Raw genomic sequence first — 18,581 nt, 5'->3', positions numbered from 1 at the left:
TAGAATATTAAAGTACTGTGCTGCACATGTTAGCACTGTACTTAGTCGTATTTGTAATTTTTCCTTCAAGAATGGTCAGTTTTCTGAACTAGTAAAGTACTCAGTAGTAAAGCCGCTTTGTCAAAGAGAGAAAGGGATAATGTATTCGATTTTAGACCTATTTCTATGTCATCAGTGTTTGCTAAAGTTATTGAAAAAGCTGTGTATGTAGCGATATTTGATCATTTTATATCATATAATTTGCTATCAGATATACAGTTCGGCTTCAGAAGTCGTTTTGCAACTGAAAATGCTATATTCTCTTTTCTCTGTGAGGTACTGGATAGGGTAAATAAAACGTTTCGAATGCTAGGTAAGGTTTTTTATTTAACTAAGGCGTTTGGTTGTGTTGATCACAAAATATTGCTCCAGAAGTTGGATCATTATGGAATACGGGGAGTAGCTCACAATTGGTTCACCTCTTACTTTAACAACTGACAGCAAAAGGTCGTTATTCACAGTGTTGACAATGGGTATGACGTGGGGTCTGAGTGGGGTATGGTCTAATGAAGGGTGCCCCAGGGATCAGTGCTGGGGCCATCCTGTTCCTTATTTATATAAATGATGAAATGAAATGTCGTGTGACGACGGCCTCCGGTCGGGTAGACCGTTCGTCTGGTGCAAGTCTTTCGATTTGACGCCATTTCGGCGACTTGCGCGTCGATTGGGAATATAAATGATATGCCCTCTAGCATTACAGTTATTTCTAGGATGTTTCTCTTGGCTGAAGACACTAGCTTGGTAGTAAAGGATTTTGTGTGCAACAATGGCCGTTTCAAACAGTACATTTCATGACATTAGTTCATCGCTTGTAGAAAATAAACTAACGCTAAATCATAGTAAGACTCAGTTTTTACAGTTTCTAACACACAATTCAACACAACCCTACGTTTTAATTTCAGAGATTAGGCATATGATTCATTAAACTGAACAGTTCAGATTTGTAGGTGTTCAGATCGATAGCAAACTGTCGTGGAAAGCCCATGTTCAGGATCTTGTTCAGAAAATAATGCTGCCATTTTTATTATTCGAACAGTATCTGAGATAAGTGATCGTTCAACACGAAAACTTGTCTACTTTGCTAATTTTCATTCACTTATGTTGTATGGTATTATATTTTGGGGTAACTCTTCCCATTCTAAAAGAATATTGTTGGCTCGGAAACGGGCAGTTTGGGCAATAAGTGGCGTATAGTTCACGGGGCTCTTGTTGGCCCCTGTTCACTAGTCTGTGTATTCTACCAATGATCTCTCAATATGTACGTTCTTCACTGTAATTTCTTGTTACAATATCAGCTTATTCCCAAGAGTTTGCAGCTTTCACTCATCTTGGGTTGTCGGGTGTTCTGCCGGGCAGAACACCCGACAACCCAAGATGTCATTAGATCGCCGGGAAAGCCTGAAGAGTTACAGCTTTCACTCAGTTAATACTGGGCAGAAATCTAATCGCACTTCCTTAAGTTTTGTGTTGAAAGGTGTGCAGTATAATGCTACAACCATTTTCAATAAGTTACCACAAGAATTCAGAAACTTTACGAGTAACCCACGCGCTTTCAAACCGCAACTAAACTGTTTCTTCATGGCTCACTCCTTCTATTCTCTTGAGGAGTTCCTTGAAAAGTTAAGCTGATTCCTATGTTACATTGTTGATTTCGTTTACTTTAACTTATGGCTCGACTTTTTTGGGTTCACAAAGATGTTATTTTATCTGTTATTATTTTTATGTTGTAATTTCATGTACTGACACCCTACACGACATTGGAGATTAGCTCCTCAATTTGATGCTACGGAACTAGACGTGTAAATAAAAATAAAAATAATAAAATAGACGTGTTCACTGGACGCACAAGACTTCTGACAACAACGATCAGTCACCTAACGGCATTTCCTTTTTGCTGCTGTGATGGGTTGTGCGCAAAAACTTACATTTATTCATATAGCCCCTCTATTCAATTAGCCCCGTTCTGCTCTACTCAAGCCTATAGGTGCAATTACTTACATGGACATTCCTTCAAGGATGTCAGCCTCCACTGATTTTATAGTTACAGGCTCTACACTTAGACGCTTTGGCACAGGAAGAATACGCCGGCCGCGGTGGTCTAGTGGTTCTTGGCGCTCAGTCCGGAGCCGCACGACTGCTACGGTCGCAGGTTCGAATCCTGCCTCCGGCATGGATGTCCTTAGGTTAGTTAGGTTCAAGTAGTTCTAAGTTCTAGGGGACTGATGACCACAGATGTTAAGTCCCATAGCGCTCAGAGCCATTTGAACCATTTGAACAGGAAGAATACAGGCATTCATACACTGCTCCATGTGATTAGTATTTACACTGTTATTGCACAAATACACAAATTCATGGTACACTCCCCTCACATCCTGACGCCAATACCACAATCTATTAATAGCAAATGATAATACACAACATAGGCGTTCTAGTTTAGCAACACAAGACTGTTTTAAATGTATATGCATGTCACATGAGGTTAATTCTAGCATTATTTCACCATTCAGACCTACTACAAACGCTTTATGACCAAACATATGACTGTCAATAGTAATGTGAAATGAGTCATACTCATCTGTCGTCTTCCTATCTATATATTCCATTACGCTGCATATACCACACTTCAGCATCGGCACTTGCTCGCAAGATGTGAAGGTCCCGAGTTCGAGTCTCGGTCTGTCAATGGTGTGGGGCGTGTGCAGTTGGAGTGATATGGGACCCCTAATGCACCTAGATACGACTCTGACAGGTGATCCGATCGTAAGCAACCTGTCTGATCACTTGCATCCATTCATGCCCATTGAGCATCCCGACGGACTTGGGCAAATCCAGCAGGACAAAACGACACCCCACACGTCCAGAATTGCTACAGAGTGGCCCCAAGAACACTCTTCTGAGTTTAAACACTTCCGATGCCCATCAAGTTCCTCAGACATGAACATTATTGAGCAAATCAGGGATGCGTTACAACTACTGTTCAGAAGAGGCCTCCACCCCCTTGTACACTTAACGATTATGGACAGCGCTGCAGGATTCGTGGTGTTAAATCCCTCCAACACTACTTCAGATATTAGTCGAGTCAATGCCACGTCATGCTGCGGCATTTCTGCGTATTCGCGTGGGTCCTACACGATATTAGGCAGGTGTGCCATTTTTCAAGAGTGTAGCCTATGACAGTGTTGTAAATTCTCTTTCTCAAAGACATCACTATGAAGATCTGAAGTTAAACATGAAAGGATCTAATGTTGCTGGACACAGACATGAAACATATATATTCGATAGCCCAAGTGATTATGTTCTGTAGAATAAGGATGCCCACAGTGAGGTTATGCTGGTACCAGAGACGGTAGTGTTTTTCTGACTGCATTACTACAAACGCGGGTGCAACATGTTCAAAATGTGGAAACTTTTCTCATTGCAACATCTGTTGGTGACTATAGCTCGTTCTGTTCTGAATTTCGTTTGTATAGATAGAACATCAGTAAATCTGTCCATTCTTTTGATTAAAATGGTACATTTGGAAGTGTTAACAGTCGTTTTAGTTACTGCCGTAATAGTGTTAGTAATAGTAGTAGTAGCAGCACCAGCACCAGCAGCTTTATTCACCCATTCATCACTTGTACAAGTAAATTGGACATGACATGGTCTTAGAGATTAAGAATACAAGACGTAAAGACATAGTGCATATATCTACTTAGGGATTTAGTTGGAAGTGGATGGAAAAGGTAGTCAGCTGTAGCGTTATACTAGACACCGTCGCATTTTCCTCAAGTAATATACAGCGACAGCGAAAACCCTAATTCAAGATGGCCAGATGCGATTACAGCTTTTACTTTCATAAATGCAAAGTAAACCTGTTTACAGTATGAGAAATTAATTCATTTGTATCTGGTGTACATACCGCGTTTGCTTACACATTCTTGCAAAGAAGTAAGTTCATAATGTAAAACGTTATTGCTATCACTGCACATACTACATATGAGGGCTTTCAGTAAGTAATGCAACACATTTTCTTCTGAAAGCAGGTTGATTTCATTCAGGAATACAATACACCATATTGTTTCCTACTGTTATGACTACGAGAGCCTGGTTTTCAATTTAATTTCCGTTGAAACGACGGTCTTACTCCGCCTTAATGGGAGGGCCTGTATGCCCGTGTGAAACCTCTCTACTGGTCAGCTTAGGAGCCAACGTCTTGCATCATCAGTAAACTCCCGATCATCCACGCATTGCTTGCTGTGGAGTGCAACCTTCATTGGGCCAACGGATGGAAGTCGGAAGGTACGTGTCCCTGGGATGTAGGGAGGATGAGGAAGAACAATACAATAAAGTTTTGTGAGCTTCTCTCCGATGCACAGCCTCGTGTGAGGCCTTGTGTTGTCATGGAGTAGGAGAACTTCGTTTGTATTTTTGTGGCCACGAACATGATGAAGTTGTTTCTTCAATTTCCTGAGGATAGTACAACATTTTTCAGAGTTGATCGTTGCTGCGTGAGGGAGGACGTGAAACAAAATAACGCCTTCAGAGTCGGAGAAGACCATCGCCGCGACTTTAGCGGCTGAGGCTGTGGCTTTGAACTTTTTCTTCGGAGGAGAGGTGGTATGGCGCCACTCCATGAATTGAGATTTTGTTTGCTGTTCGAAGTGATGAACCCATGTTTCATCGTCTGTGACGAAGATCGACAAATTACTATTATTTATCGTATGGTATACGTCACAATCCTTAGACATTTTATATGTAAGTTAATTACAGATTGACATCAAGACATTTAATATAATCAATTGCCTCCCCTGTTGCAGCGAGGAAATCTTTAAAGGTTCCCTTGTAGGCTCGAACCGGACATTCTTCCACTATGTGCCGGACTGTTTGTTTTTCAGTGCCGCAGTCGCAATTTGGTGTTGGTATTGTTTCCCATTTGTAGAGGGCGTCAGCACATCTTCCGTGGCCAGTACGTATGCGGTTTACAGTTGTCCACACTTTGCGTGACTTAGTTGGAAGTGAATGGAACAGGTAGTCAGCTGTAGCGTTATACTAGACACCATCGCATTTTCCGGAAGTAATATACAGCGACAGCGAAAACCCAAATTCAAGATGGCCAGATGGGATTACAGCTTTTACTTTCATAAATACAAAGTAAACCTGTTTACAGTGTGAGAAATTAATTCATTTGTATCTGGTGTACATACCGCGTTTGTTTGCACATTCTTGCAAAGAAGTAAGTTGATAATGTACAAAGTTAGTGCTATCACTGCACATACTACATAGTTAATGAAACTTTGGCATTTTGGTGGGCAGTGTTCTTACCAGTGTTGTTTCCACAGATTGTCGACGTCAAAGTTGGAGTTTGTCAACTTTTTAGCAGAGAGTAATGCTTGTCTTCTCGATTTAAGTCTTCTGCACTCCAAGTCAGCTATGCCGCTGTGTGTGGGCAGCTGTGTGCTATTAGTTATCTTGTTGAACTCACTGATAAGAGCGTTTTTTCGCCCAATTTCTGGGGATGGTATATGGCTCAGGGTTGGCAGCCATACAGTGGGCGTAAATTTTATTGTGCCACTGATAATGCTCAAGGTGTCATTTAGTACCACATCAATTCTTCTTGTATGCGGGTAGTTAATCGACACAGGAGCTCAGTATTCTGTGTCTGAGTAAACAAGCCCAACTGCTGATGTGCGGGTGTAATGTGCTTGCTGTGGAGCCCCAAGTGGCGCTGCACAGTTTATAGGTGATGTTGTTTCTTGTCCTCATTTTATCTGCAGTCGTCGTCAGGTGCTCCTTTTAAGAGATCGTCCTGTCCAATGTGACTCCTAGATATTTGGGGTAACTGTTATGGCTAAGGTGTTTCCCTTCAAAGATGACATTAAGCTCTCTTCTTACTGAGTAGTTGCGAAGGTGGAAGCATGATACTTCAGTCTTAGTCGGATTTCGCTGCAGTCTCCGTTTGCGGAAATATTCACTCAGCAGCTTCAAATCGGAGCACAAGGTATCTTCAGTAGCCTCGTATCATTCATGTCGCACAGCTATAGCCCAATCTTCTGCATAGCCAAACATTCTAGATTGTGTGTTTGGGATCTCAGAAGTATAAAGATTGAATAACAATGGAGCAAGGACTGAGCCTTGTGGTAGCCCATTGTTGAGAATTTTGGTAGAGCTCATTTGTTCTCCAGTTATCACTTGAAAATCTCTCCTGGCAGATATGTTATCGACGAGTCTGATTATACTGCTGCTTGCCTTGTCCCCAGACAGTTCATAGGCTGCGCTCAGGTCTATGAATGCAACTGATGTTTTTTGCTTTTTCTGGTAGCCTGCCTCTATATGTGTAGTCAGGGAAAGTACCGGGTGATCAAAAAGCCAGTACAAATTTGAAAACTTAATAAACCACAGAATAATGTAGATAGAGAGGTAAAAATTGGCACACATGCTTGGAATGACATAAAAACAAAGTGTTGCTAGACGCATGAAAGATCTCTTGCACGTCGTTTGGTGATGATCGTGTGCTCAACCGCCACTTTCGTCATGCTTGGCCTCCCAGGTCTCCAGACCTCAGTCCGTGCGATTATTGGCCTTTGGGTTACCTGAAGTCGCAAGTGTATCATGATCGACCGACATATCTAGGGATGCTGAAAGACAACATCCGACGCCAATGCCTCACCATAACTCCAGACATGTTTTGCAGTGCTGTTCACAACATTATTCCTCGACTACAGCTATTGTTGAGGAATGGTGGTGGACATATTGAGCATTTCCTGTAAAGAACATCATCTTTGCTTTGTCTTACTTTGTTATGCTAATTATTGCTATCCTGATCAGATGAAGTGCCATCTGTCGGTCATTTTTTTTACTTTTTGTATTTTTTTGGTTCTAATAAAACCCCATGTCATTCCAAGCATGTGTGTCAATTTGTACCTCTCTATCTACATTATTCCGTGATTTATTCAGTTTTCAAATTTATACTGACTTTTTGATCACCCAGTACTTGATCAGTGCAGCTTCTATTAGGTCGAAGTCCTGATTGTTCGTCTGGAATTGATTCTAGTATTTTTGGGCTCAGTCTGTTATACTGGAGTCTCTCGAGCAGCTGGTATATGACACTGAGCAATGTGATTGGCCTATAACTCTTCAGTTGATTGCTTGGTTTTCCTGATTTAAACAGTACAATGATCTTTAAGTTCTTCGTTTTCTGTGGTTATTATAGTTAACTAATACTCTGCAAGCCAGTTTTTGGCATATTCCCCATAGTGAAGAAGGAATTCTGGGTGTGTTCCATCCAGTCCAGATGCCCTTCCCACCCTGACACTCTTCAGCGCTTCTCTGACTTCATTGGTGGTAATTTCGAGGAATACTGGTACAAAGGTGTGCTGTTTTTCTTAAGAACACTAAGTTCATGTGATATTATTCTTGTGTGTTTCTTGTTCTTTGGCGCTCTAGGTGTTACCTGTATATGAGATGAAATCTTATTTGCAGAAATATCTGTTGAGTTATGATGTAGTTTGTTAGCTCCACCTAGTTTTTGGAGGAGAGACCAGGCCTGATACTAGATATCTTGAAATCATGCGACTCAACAGGTTCAATCAATTTCTCTCGCCGTGCGTTGTCTAGGCTGTGCAGCAGGTTGTCTGCAGTCTCAGGATCTCCACTCTCAAGGAATCTCTGATCCTTATTTTCGCACTCTTTGTCCCATCCTGGTACATATTGCTTATGGAACTCCCTTGGGACAGCAGCTAGCGCTGCGCTTTTAAATGCACCTATGAGTCTGTCATAATTACTCACTTTTGGCTGAATCCATCCCAAGCACTTAGCCAATTTTTCCACACAGATATCCCACTTTGCCTTTCCGAAATACCACCTTGGGCGTTGTACGGTTGTTATTATTAGGATATTGATTCCAATTTTAATCAAGACAGGGTGGTGTTGGCTATGAGGGAAGTCTGTTAATACACGTCTTGTAGTTCATAGTGGTGTATGGTTATCGCCAGCCATCATGAAGCGTAAATCTGGATTATATTCCTTTCTCAAAGCTGCTGACCTAAATATTCCTTGGTCCTTTGGGTAGAAAACTAAGAACAGGTTGTTACTCTCTGCCCAGTTAGTAAGACCCTCGTCATTTCCATTAGCTATTCTATATTTCCACAGAGGGTATTAAAATCCCCCCACGTATATTGCTGGGTGTGGCAGGTATGGCAGGACATCTTGAGGCCAGGGGATGGTTGGTGGTTTGTACACATTGCTCACTGCCAGATCTCCTGTCTTGACAACAACTTCATGTATATCACCATTCATTGTTGCTGAGCACAAGTGCACATCCATTCGATGATCGCACATACGTAGGCACGCCATATGCACGATGATACGATGTGCCAACTAAGTTGAAGCCTGGAATCATACCTCTCCATTTAAGTTGGTCTTCGTCTTCAACATGAGTTTTCTGAACTGCAACGAGATCAATGTTGTCACCACATAAAATTTTACTTAGTACTTGGCATTTAGCCCAGCTTCCTCCTTCTATACTGATATGGCAAATCTTGAAGATAGGTCCAAGGGGCCTCGTCTGTTGGCTCTGAGAGGAGCCTTTTCTATGGCCAGTCATAATTGTTTGATTCATATCTGTGATATACTATGTGCAATTAGCCAGGAGATCAGCGATCAAGATCGATGATTGCTTGGTGGCCTCCAAGTTCGACAAAAAATTGCCACGACCAGCCTCGTAAAGTGTAAGCAGTTCCGCACAGATCGTCCATCGTTGTCCTTTATGGTCTTCTTTTAGTTGGCGAGGAACTCATTGGGTACACACTTTTGAGTACCCCAATTGATGAACGAGGATGCCAGCGCTACCAACAGAAACATCCAGCTGTGCATCGAAGTGTTTACTGGTGATACGTCGATCACGTCGAATGAGAGCTATCGCATATTCCAAAATTCCAGGACCCACAGCTGTGTGTGTCTGGCCGGCTTGCGGGTTATTGGAAAGGTTTACGTGACCATGACAGACATCTCGTCCAGTGTCTCACAGTGCTTTTGTTCACTGCCAGACCTCCAAAGATATTTTGTAAGCTTCTATGAATGAATGCGACGCTCTGGTTTTTCACCACAAGAAACTCCGTTTCAGACGCGATTTTGAAGGCGTGATATAGCGCCACCACGAACTCCATGAAACTATAGGGGCTGAAGCATGAATATACCACGATGCAGCATTATAGTAGACACCGAAATCGGCAGAGACAAAAATGTGTTGCCTTACTTATTGAACACCCCTCCTGCATCATCAGAGATCTCGAAGTAGGATCTACACGAACATTCGCAATTAGGCTGTTTGTTGGGTATATTCCAATTTCTGACTTCTACTGGAATTTTTGCTCTCTGCGGCTGTCTGTAGTTAAACAATAGTTAATCCCTGATATCTTAAAGCAGCCGTTGTAATTGTGTCCCTTCCCCTAGCCACTTTTCCCATGTATGCCTCCCCTCATCGACTCTGTGGAGAACCTCATTATATCATCACATCTGTGCATCCTCCTCTAACACCACATCTTAAATGCTACGATTCTTTTTTCCTTGTTTTTACATTGTCCGTGATTCTCTTTCAAACAATGATATGCTCCAGACGTAGTACCTCAGAAATTTCTTTCTCGCATTAAGACGTACATTTGGTACTAGTGGATTTCCTTTGGCGTCGGTTGCCTCCACGGCCTATGCTAGTCTGCTGCTTATATTCTCCTTGCTTCCGAGATATCAAAATTCCTTCACTTCGTCTGCTATATGGTTCCCAATTTTGATGTGAAGCTTATCGCTTATCTCATATGTAATAATTCTAATTAATTTCATCTTTCTTTGGTTTACACTGAATCCAGATTCTGCTCTCAGTAGAATGTTCATTCCATTCAACAAGACCTGCAATTCTCCTTCACTTTCACTGAGGGTAGTAATGTCATCAACGACTCTTCTCATCGATGTCCATTGTAATATTTCTGGCTTATTCAGCCATCATATTAGGCTCCAGGAAGCTATTCCCAGGGCAGTGGAGATGCAAGAAGCATAGAGAATACTCAATGTGGAATGAGGTACCGGTGACATGTTAGATGTGGTACCATTCCCGTGAGAAAGACCGCCTGCATGATGCTGCTGCTCTGTGAGTGGTCGCTGTGTTCGGCGGTAGGGCGCCAAAACGTTAAACTTTAGTTGCTATTATTAATTAAACCTGTCTTCCAAATTACTTCATTTTTTTAAATAAACATCTCTCAACAGCCAGCTATCAATCAGTCATTTCAAAATTATTAAAATCAGAGAATTACTAAAACAAAAGACTGACGATATTACTGCTGATGCACTTCGGTGGCGTTCGGGTCACGACTTGCTGGCTTGGCGCGAGAAGTGTCTCGCGCAGTCCGGCTCTCTAGTTCTGACCGTTACGGTAGACAGACATGTTGTCTGTTATAGCAGTATTTGTTTCATGCAATTTTATTTACTACAGTTCCGACCGTCGCTAGGTACAGACATGATGGCTATAATAGTAGTATTTGATTCATGTAATTCTCCAGTTCTGACGGTTCCAGTAGACAGACATGTTGTCTGTGGCAGAATGTATTTAATGTTATTTTAGCTAGATATAATGACTGTGGAAAGATATGTTCAGTACGTTGTGATCAAGAATAGCTTCTCGTGTCTATATCAATAAAAACGCGAGTGGCATCCAAAATGAGTTATAGTTTATTCATAGCAGCAGTTCCTTGCGAAGTTAATTTCAGCCTCAAGAAAAAGAATCCACGACCTGCGTGCTGTTTTCTGCGCTGGGGACATCATCATCATGAAGACAGCAATTTAGTGAAGTGTACAAGAACTTACGTATTCCACACAGGGCAATGGAAGCAACTAGGCACCTCACGTGTACTGCATGCACAGTACAAATGTGCTCAGTGACACGTCATCTGCAGTAATGCTGAGGAGGTAAAGAAAGATGAAAGTATTAACACTATCTCACTTTTATTCCTTTTTCTTGCCGTACATGCTACGGTCGCAGGTTCGAATCCTGCCTCGGGCATGGATGTGTGTAATGTTCTTAGGTTAGTTAGGTTTAAGTAGTTCTAAGTTCTAGGGGACTGATGACCACAGATGTTAAGTCCCATAGTGCTCAGAGCCATTTGAACCTTGCTGTACATGGCATCCCTTGCCGGGAGAAAACTGCAATGTTTGAGTGCTTTGAAGATATGAGGCTTGATTATTAGCGAGGACTGTGAAATGTGAAGAATTCATGGAAAAATTCATAACACCTGAAGTGACTGTTCTGCTACTTCATGACAATAGAAATGCGTAGGAACTGTTTTAAATGATTTTTGAACTTCGATTTTTGATGCCACAGACAAGTTATTTTTATTCACGAGAACATAACGTCCGTGAATAGTAGATGCTGAAAGTATTAAAGTGCAAGTGACAGAAAATCAAATACGCGTGCGCGGTCCATGGGATTACGTTTAATTTTCATCGAGATTTCGACGTGCTACGAGGCGACGCAACGGAGCGCGGGGAGGCAGAGCAAGCGGCCGCATTTCTCCGCGTCAGGTGCGAGGATCGGCAGCCAGCAGCTGGCGAGATCAGTAGCAGCCGCTGAACAGGGTGTTCTAGCAGTCCAGGCAGCGGTACGGCACTACAGCTTCAGCAGCCAGAGCAGAGAAAGAGCTTCTCGACGACAGCACGCAGAATAGCATCGAAGAGTAAGTGTTACTCTCTGTAACGGACAGTAGAATAATATAGTAACTTCCAAGTCTAAAACTGATCGCTTTAAACATATTTGGCTAAAATTTGTAAATTATGTTAGGTGTAAAATGTTTGACAAAATTGAAAGAAGAGAGCCTCTTAGAAGTAGAGAAAGGGATCAAGTAGATATTGATGGCAATGATTCTTCAGATCAGCCACAAAACTTGCAAATAGATAACATTGTTGAAGATCCATCAGAGCCGGCCGCGGTGGCCTCGCGGTTCTAGGCGCTCAGTCCGGAGCCGCGCGACTGCTACGGTCGCAGGTTCGAATCCTGCCTCGGGCATGGATGTGTGTGATGTCCTTAGGTTAGTTAGGTTTAAGTAGTTCTAAGTTCTAGAGGACTGTTGACCACAGATGTTAAGTCCCATAATGCTCAGAGCCATTTGAACCATTTTTTTGATCCATCAGATAATTTGCAAAGTTTAGATAATGAAACTGAAAATGTTTCGGAAAATGCTGATTCTGTGTCAAATGATCGTACTGAAAATGTAGACACTGTCGCTCCTGACCACAACGACGTAGTAGATTAAGATGATGACGTCACACACACTGAATATGACGTCAACATTGTATATGAGCTACGTCAGACACACTGAATCTGACGTCAACATTGTAAATGAGCTAACAGGGGAGTCACACAGATGAAGTCATGGCACTGCTTCAGCTGAAACATGGCCAACAGTAGATAATGGGGAGATAGAAATACGTTATCTATGTTATTATTACTTTTAAAAGAAACTAACGAAAAAATAGATAAAATAGATAAAGGACAAAATGGCACTAAAGAAGTGATAAAAGCCGAGTTAAGAGAAACAAAAGGTGATGTCCGGAAAGCATATGCAGTAATGACTCAAATCAATAGCAATTTTAAGGCTTTAGAACAAAAGGTATCAAAACTTGAAGCTAAAACTGAGGCTTATTCCAGTAAAATAGATCGAGAAACAAAAGAATGGGGTAAGAAATTAGAATTATGTAAGCTTGAGATAAATCAGAAGTTTGATTGTAAATTTAATAAGCTGAATGATGATATGGGGGCTCCGGATTGTGTAATACCAACAATAAGTAGTAATGTTAGCCAAATAATAAACGAGCAAAGCAAGGTTGCTAAAGAATGTAATGATAAACATGAACAGCAGTTAAGTGAGTTAGAAAACATTAAAGATGAGCAGCAGGTACTTAGTCGTAAGGTTTCACAAATAGGTGCTCATTGTAAAGGTACCACAGATGCGATTCAAGATAAATTGAAGGAATTTGAGCAAGCAATTAAGCAATTTCCTGACAAAAGTAAGGACAGAATGTGTGTACATGCTAGTGATGTAACAAATCCCACTATTGTTTACCATCCTTTCTCTAGTAGAGGTAACATACATCCAGTTGATTTTATTAAACAGTTCGAGGCTCTGAGCACTATGGGACTTAACATCTATGGTCATCAGTCCCCTAGAACTTATAACTACTTAAACCTAACTAACCTAAGGACATCACACAACACCCAGCCATCACGAGGCAGAGAAAATCCCTGACCCCGCCGGGAATCGAACCCGGGAACCCGGGCGTGGGAAGCGAGAACGCTACCGCACGACCACGAGATGCGGGCAAACAGTTCGAGGGTACACTTCCTGAAAATCTAACAGAACAACAAAAAATAAAAGCTGTGGCAAGTAGATTTCAGGGAGACGTAATATCATGGGGAACTGGTGTCAGTAACACATGTACCACATACAAGGAATTTGTACAAGCATTTTTAAATCAATACTGGTCTACTATCACAAAAAATAGCGTCAGGAGTGAAATTTTTGAGGGAAGGAGTTTCGCTAGTAGTGGTTGTAACAGCTACAAAGAGTTTTTTCAACACTACTGGGAAAAGAATCAACACTTAACTGAACCTTTAAGAGAATCAGACCTCGTAGAAATAATCAGTGTCTGTACTAGAGAAGTTAATCAATGTATACAAAAACGATGTCAATAACATACTGCACGTCCTCGAGCAGTTAGATGCGCTGTCAGGCAACAAGCAAGTGCAGGAAGGCTGGAGAAGGAACAGGTGGTGTGCAGACCGCCGTAATGATCGTGAGTCAAGCCGAAGCAGAGGCACAAACAGAAGCGACGAGCGTCGCGACCGAGAGGAAAATAGGCCGCCTCGTTACAGTCGCAGTCCTTCGAGAAGAGGGAGAGGTGCTTTTCAGAGAGGTATGAATAGAGGAGGATATTATGGTAGAAATAGAGAAGATCATAACAATGGAAGGGATCATGCTCCTGAAAGAGACAGGAATCAGGAGTAGCCGGAAAACTAGTGGGTGGTTCGGACCTGATCCAGTCGCGAACGGCAGAATGTAACGGACCACTAGTAAGGTTCTTGGGCTATGACGAAAGGGATGAGATTAAAAATGCACTCATGGACGAAGATAGGCAGGAAGTAAAGGAGGTTTACCAACCAGCTACAGGAATTGAAATTCAGAGCATGAAAATAGTTGTGATTAAAGATTCTGGTAGTGAGATCAATGCTGCCTCAAGTAATTTGTATGGAAGGATAAAGAAAAATACTGATGTCCCAGAGTTATCAGTTCAAGGGGTCAAAGTAGTTACAGCGTGTGGGTCTAGAAGTAAAGTTATAAAGAAGCAAATTTTATTAGAGTTTACCATGCAAGGAAGTTTTCAGTGAGTGCAATGGTTGTTCCCAGGCTCTGTGTCAATTTAATTTTGGGAACAGATTGGTTAATTGCTAATAGAGTAATGCTAGATTTTGCAAAAGGTGTGATGAGGATAAAAGAAGAAGAGGAGGAACAAGAATTTAAGTTCGAGGGAAATAAGGCCACACAAAGTAACTGTAATGATGCTAGACTGCAAATTATGAGGGAACAGATGTATTGGAATATAGAACCAGAAGAGAGCATATGTTTGTTTTTGGGAGTAACATCAAATGACGAGGTAGATATTGAGGTCAGAATCCGCGAAAGGGTCGTAAATATTGAAGGGTTAAATGAAATAGAGGCAAATGAACTGGAAGATGTATTGTTGCAGCATAGAAAAGCCTTTTCAAAGAAACCTGGGTGCATGAAGGATTACGAATATGGTTTCAAGGTTAAGCCACATGATCCGTTTACATTTAAGCCTTATTCCATGCCACTTGCAAAAAAGGATGCAGTAGATAAAGAAATGAAGAAAATTTTAGAGTGGAAGATTATTGAGAGCTCTCAGTGTAATTGTAGCCCTCTCGTCATTGTCCCCAAGAAAGATAAATCGATGCGGATAACATTAGATGCCAGAGCACGAAATAAAGTTATTTTACCCCAGCTGGATAGGCCTGAGGTACTAGAGGAGCTTGTACAGAAGTTTTATAGCGTCAAGATATTAACAAGCATTGACTTGACCGCCAGCTTTTGGCAGGTGCCTCTAGTAGAAGATTGTAGAAAATATTCTGCATTTGTTTATGGTGGACGAAGCTAGGAATTTAGAGTGTTACCTTTTGGTCTGAAGATATCTATTTCTGTTTTTATATGCATGTTAGACAAGGTTCTTGGTGAGAAGTTGTTGGACAGAATTACAGTGTACATTGATGACATTTTGATTGCTCCAAAAGGTTGGAAGGAACACAATGACATTTTAAAACAGGTTCTATCGAAATTTGAGAGGAACAATATAAGTGGAAACCTGGATAAGTCCGAATTCGGAAAGAGAGAGATCAAATTTTTAGGGCATGTAATATCTGCTGAAGGCATCAAACCAGATCCAGAAAAAGTAGAAGCTATCAGAAATTTTCCAAGACCCAAGAACAAGAAGCAAATGAAAGCCTTTTTCGGTCTCACCGGATTCTGTCGCAAATCTGCGAAGAATCAAGCACTTTATGCGAAAACTCTGCTAGAATTAACTAAGAAAAATGCCACATGGATTTGGACAAAGGAGTGTGAGCAAGAATTTCAAGCTATCAAAGATGAGTTATGTAATGCTATTGTTTTGTCACATCCTGATTTAAATTTACCTTTTTGTATTTTCACTGACAGCTCAGAATATGGACTCGGGGCTCATCTTTGTCAATTTGTAGAAAACGGGGACACAATAGAAAGAAGGTCTATTGGATTTGCTAGTCGTGTACTGAATAAATGGGAAAGAAGGTATTCTGTAACGGAAAAAGAGGCGCTCGCTGTGGTATGGCCATTTATGAAATTCAGATATTATGTCATGGGAAGGAAGGTTAAAGTGTTCACAGACCATAAGGCATTGTCATTTCTGATGGATAGTGGGCTAAGTCATAATCGGCTAACACGATGGGCTTTAGCGCTGCAAGAGTATGATTTCTCAATAGAATACCTACCTGGGGAAAATAACACTGTAGCAGATGTATTATCCAGATTTCCATTGGGTATGGATAACGCAGATTTCAATGATTCAGGGCAGAAAGAGGTTTCCATACTGTACCTAACCAAAGTAAAGCATGAAGAAAAATTAAAGGATAGACTGAAAAATTTGAGAAGGGAACAGATTAGAGATAACATCATAAAAATGATCAAAGCTGAATGGAGTAGGAAAACTAGTGACAAAGTGAGGAAATACTATATCATACACAAGGGAATACTATACCATAGGGCTGATCCACAGAAACAACAGTGGAAAAACTATTGGCCAGAGCATGAGATTGAGAGGCTTGTTTGGTTTATGCATTTTATGTATGCTCATTTTGGTGCTACGAAATGTGCAGACACAATTAAGGAGAGTTGCTACTTTAATAACTTAGAACAGAGGGTGTACAAAATTCTTAGATCCTGCACTTTGTGTCAGAAAACTAAATCACCAAATTCTAGTAACAAAGCAGAGATGCATAGTATGATCCCTATGTTAGAGAAAATATGTGTCGATCTGTATGGTCACCTCCCCACTTCAAAAGGAGGTTATAAATATTTGTTTGTTGTGTTGGATATGTTGTCAAAACACGTAAAACTGTATGCACCAAGAAGAGCAACAGGTAATTTAGTCTCAGACAAAATCAGGAACGATCATGTAATAAAGGTGGGAAAACCAGAGAGGATAATTAGTGATAATGGCTCACAATTTACATCAGAGTGTTGGAAAAATATGTTGCGTGATCTCGACTTAGAGCCTATTTACATATCCAAATACCATCCCCAGTCAAATAGTGCGCGGATTATGAGGGAAATAATCAGTCTGTTTAGGGCAGGGCTTAACAACTGGCCGGTTTTGAGCGCGAGTACTCGCGTCTGCTCAGGGGCGTGCTCGCGAGCTGGTGCAAGGTCGCGGAGTAGGGAGTGAGGGGGGGAGGGGAAATGCGCGCGCACGTATGAATAGAACCGCAGCTTGCCTATTGAATTCGCGCCGACTGTACGATCAGCTCTAACAGTCATTGCGCTGGTTAAGAATCATGTCAAGTCGCCGTTGTGTAACCCCAACCATGCTTTCGCAGTTCAACCCCCATTGGGAGGAATTGTATCTGTTCACAGGAAAAGATGGTGTTGCAAAATGTTTAGTATGTCACAAAACGCTGAATTCTTTCAGGAAATTTAATTTGCAGCGACATTATACGTCGTACCACGCGAAAGACTACGGAAGTGAAAAATGTGATGGACCTGATCGTGCACAGGAAGTTATTAAACTTAAAAGGAAGCTACCTGAAGAAGATCTGGACGACGAAGAAAAATCAACTGAGGCACCTCTGAGAGTAAGTTTCAAAATTGCTTTGCTTTTAGCAAAATCCCTGCGCCCCTTCACTGATGGCGATTTAATAAAAGAATGTTTGGTAGTTGCAGCGGAACATATGTGTCCATCTCAAGTTGAACAGTTTCGGATTGTGTCATTATCCAACATGACCGTTATGCGTCACATACAGGACATGGCAGACGACGTACAGAGCCAGCTTGCAAATATTTTATGGCGTATTCTCTAGCTCTGGACGGAAGTGTTGTTATCACTGGAACAGCGCAGCTTGCCATATTTATTAGAGGTGTTAATAGAGATCTTCAGGTGAGGGAAGGGCTCCTCGATGTAGTAGCCATGAAGAACACTACAACCGAAGGTGATATATTAAGTAGTGTTGAAGAAAGTGTTGAAAATATAGGATCGTCGTGGAATTCGTTAGTTTCAGTGTCTACAAACGGTGCACCAGCGATGCCAGAGAAAATATCAGGTTTCGTGCACTGTTGAAGGAGAAAATGCAAAATCTGGCCATGCCGAATGCAGGGAAAAAAATCAGGTTTCGTTGCGCTGTTGAAGGAGAAAATGCAAAAACTGAAAGTGCTGAATGAAATAAGGGGTGTTCACTGTGTGATCCACCAGGAAAACTTATGTGCAAAGAGTATCACTCTAAAAAATGTGATGGTTGTTGTTGTTCGTACAACCAATTATATAAGGAACCATGGACTACAACACAGGCAATTTAAAAGCTTTCTTGAGGGTGTAGAAAGCCAGTATGGTAGCCTGCCTTATTACAGCGAGGTCCGCTGGCTTAGTCGTGGCGAATTATTAAATCAATTTTTTTGCCTATTAGATGAGATAAATGTGTTCATGGATATTAATAACATGTGTGTTCCTGAATTGAAAGAACCTTCATGGAAATGTGATCTCGCATTGTTAGCAGATTTAACTAGCCATCTAAATGCTTTGAACATTTCACTACAAGGTAAAGATCTGCTAATTACTCATTTCATAGATCGAATACAAGCTTTTAAAATGAAATTGACACTTTGTGTGAGTCAGCTGGAAACAGGAAATCTAGCACATTTTCCTAAATTATCTTCCATGAAAGATGTTCACAAAGACTGTGAACGTCATTCACATAGTTTAGTTGA

The sequence above is a fragment of the Schistocerca americana genome, chromosome X (genome assembly GCF_021461395.2).
Source record: "Schistocerca americana isolate TAMUIC-IGC-003095 chromosome X, iqSchAmer2.1, whole genome shotgun sequence".
Classification (NCBI taxonomy): Eukaryota; Metazoa; Arthropoda; class Insecta; order Orthoptera; family Acrididae; genus Schistocerca; species Schistocerca americana.
The sequence above is the reverse complement of the archived record's forward strand: the minus strand, read 5'-3'. Positions refer to the sequence as shown.